This window comes from Castor canadensis, chromosome 4 (genome assembly GCF_047511655.1).
Source record: "Castor canadensis chromosome 4, mCasCan1.hap1v2, whole genome shotgun sequence".
Taxonomy (NCBI): domain Eukaryota; kingdom Metazoa; phylum Chordata; class Mammalia; order Rodentia; family Castoridae; genus Castor; species Castor canadensis.
The window spans coordinates 56155730-56159173 of NC_133389.1; the positions used below are offsets into that span (position 1 = coordinate 56155730).

The following is a 3444-nucleotide window of genomic DNA, read 5'->3' on the forward strand; positions in this document are numbered from 1 at the left end:
TCTACTCTCTTTTAAGTTCTTTGGATGAGTCTGAAATAAAGTGACAAAAGACAGATTAACAGGAGAAAATGTATACAAGTGTATTTGCTGTTAACAGTTTTACACGACACAGGGGGTAGGGGGGCACATTGTAGAAAGAAGAGAGGATCTACCTCCCCACTAAATAAATGTCTAGGCTTGGAGGCTTTTATATCATTTGGACAAAAGTGGATAAATTTAAAAATTAGTGAGAAGATAAAGGAAAGGGACTTTGAGCTTTCATGGAGAGGCAAATTGTAGGAAGACCAACATATAAGGAAGGATAATTTATGAAGTTTGTTTGTGTAGACATTTTTTAAAGTGGTATTGGGGTTTGAACTCAGGGCCTTGTGCTTGCTAGGCAAGCACTTTATCACTTGAGCCATGCCACCAGCCATGTGGACTGTTTGATGTCAGCTTGTCTCTGATGATGAAATTATTCCTTTCCTGGTATGAGAAGTGGGAAGGGGGAAGGCTGGTTCCTACAAGGGAAATTATGGTCTATTTCAGGCAGATATAGAGGAACAGCAGAGAGATGATCCTGCTTTTTCTGAATTGCAGTCAGCTGAAAATACCCTTATGCTAGAGTAGCATTTTTTTTGTGTGTGTGTGATATTATGACAAATAATGCCCCAAAAAGAAACCAAAAAAGAGAGTGTGACTACCATGTGAAAGCCATCCATTTAGGCCAGGGACCCAGAGTACCATGACAAGTTGGGAAGATAGATTCCCTCCATCCTTCCATATTGGGAAAGTGAAGACAACCCAAGTTGCTCACTCTATCCATCCAGTGTAAGGATAAATTTCTTTGAAAAGCTATTCCAGAGTGGAGGAGTTTCAAAGGTGGGTTCCTTTCCAACCTCACCTTTAGTACTGCTGAGTAACTTAAGAGGAAATGTCAATGCTTCCTGAGGAGGCCTCTTTTTGTTTTTCAGAATAAAGGTAGAGAAGAAATAAATTACATTTGTTGATGGTTTTTAAGTAGTACTGGGGGAAAAAACTGTCTGTGGTAGAGTAGAGAAGTAGAGAAGTAGTAAACTAAGGTGAAGAACCTTAGTCTTCTTTTTTAAGTAACAGTCAAATACTCTTGGTGGTCAGTGTTCCTCTTAATCACTTGTGATAACAATCACAGACTGAACTTAAAGGACAATACTGTGAACACACAAAATTCCCAGATTTTTAATCTGGACCACTTCTTTGACTGTTGAAGCCCATGTTTTCATTAGTCTCTTCAGGTTGGGTCATACTATTGGTTCATACTGATTTTATCCTTAAACAAAGATAACAGATAATTTTTATAAGAAATGTACTCAAAGCATCTCCACATTGTATTTGTATAAATGTTATATTTGCATAATTTTTAAAAATTCCTAAATGTAAATGCAGAATTTTACATTTATTTTTTTCTAATTTTCTGATATTATTTCAAATCACTAAGATAATTTTGAATACTGAGTCTACCAATCATATGCCAAAGGTGTATATTTCACATTAGTCACCACTCTGGTGAGCTCATGCAGATTAGACAGCCACAAATCTATGTAACTCTGCTTAGATCATCAAAATTCCAAGTTTCAGTTACATGAATCAATACACTCACATTTTAATGTAGAAAAGTTAAGATGTATACAAAAGAGTTAGCATGGTCCCAGCATAAAACTCCATTCTTAAATGTTGGATTTTTTTCCTTCATTATTCTCTATTATGTTTGCTTATGTTTAATTAAGCTACTTTGTCATTTAATTTTCCTCTCAATCTCATCTTTATCTATTCTTATTACTTTGCTCTATTATCACATTGAGACATTTTGAATAGAACACAAAATTACAGATATGCTGAATCAAATACATACCCAAAGGAAATTATTACTGATTATTTGGATATGAATTCAGAGCCATACCTCCTCAACATTAAGCTTGTATGATATTAACAATTGAACATTAACTTTCCAGAGAAACTAAAACCAAGCATTATTTTTAATCTTCAAAATATTGATCTATAGAAATGGCTTGATTTAATTTTGTCCTACTGAGCTGTAACTTGTAGAATGTAAGCTATAGGTGAATAATAAATGACCAGAAGCAAAGAGTTAGCAGAATGCTAGAAATAAAATGTCACAGACTTTGCAGACACACTTACTAGCTCTATGACCTAAGCCAGGCCAATTAAGCTAAAATTGTATGAAACTCAGTATTGTCCTCTTTAGAGTTAAGACACTGATGTCTATATCAAACCATTGACAGGAAAATTAAATAGGAGAATTCCCATTATATTTTAGGTATTTATAATGGCATATTATATATTTTCTCTCTCTCTCTGTAAATATTTGCCAACCACAAACTAAATAATAAGGACAATGAATTACTGTTTTGCAACATAATATTTTAGATAAAATCTGATTCTTCTATGAAAAAAAACTTATGATCAGTCACATCAAGTGTTGTGAACCAGTTGCAGACAGAAAAATAAAAAGGAAAAAAGAAAAGAAAAGATGAATGAAAGGCAATCAGGGAAGTGTTGCTTAATAATGGAGGATGAGTTTGGCAAGTGACAGACTCTCTGGTCCCAAGCAGGGGGAGCATAGAGTGGACTTTCCTTTGTAGAGAAGAGAAACAGCTTTTTTTTCAACATTGATATCCAAGTCTGAAGAGCTGAGAATATCCTCAACTTTTGTCTGCTAGATACCTCAACTCTGTGATCCTGAAATGGAGCCTGACTGGGATGTATTGACATGGCTTCCTTCTTCCTGCTTTGAATAATAATCCTGATAAGCCAGCTCTAATCACTATATTAGAATTCTCATATGAGCATTTACAATGAGTTGTCAGTGTCAAAGAAACTAAGGGGATATATAAAAGGGTTATAACAGAGTTAGAATTCTGTTGTGTGTCAAGGGGACTGTTTGTTTAATTATAACATTTCTTAGTTGGAAGTGACCTTCATATTATTTAGTCCAGCACCATTATTTTTGGAGCAAAATGATATATTGTCTTAGGATAAGATTTTCAACTTCAAAGATAATATGGATAATGCTGAACTCTATGTGTCAAGGCAAAAACATTTACTAAATAATACTCACAAGTTCCATTAAGATAACAATAAGAAAAGTGAGCATGTTTCTTCAGCAGCACATACACTAAAACTGGAATGATATAGAGAAGATTAGCATGGCTCCTGCACAAGGATGACATGCAAATCTGTGAGGTGTTCCATATTGTTGTTTTTGGTGGACAGAGTAGAGCAAGTTGAAAAGAGTATCAGGAACAGAAGACAAAGTAGAGGAATTAGGTCAAACAGTATGTATGGAATCACAAAAAACCTTGAATAGCCAAAGCAATTCTGAGCAAGAAGTCCAATGCTAGAGGCATCACAATACTCGACTTCAAACTATGTTACAGAGCCATAACAAAAAACACCTAGCATGGT

General features: G+C 34.8%; 1 non-coding gene across 1 annotated transcript; it reads left to right on the plus strand.

Moving 5' to 3' along the window:
- Nucleotides 1-3131: 3131 nt before the first annotated feature.
- Nucleotides 3132-3237, plus strand: LOC141422803 (U6 spliceosomal RNA). Its single transcript, XR_012447527.1, has one exon. It is a non-coding gene; the product is annotated as a U6 spliceosomal RNA (small nuclear RNA).
- The last annotated feature ends 207 nt before the right edge of the window (nucleotides 3238-3444 follow it).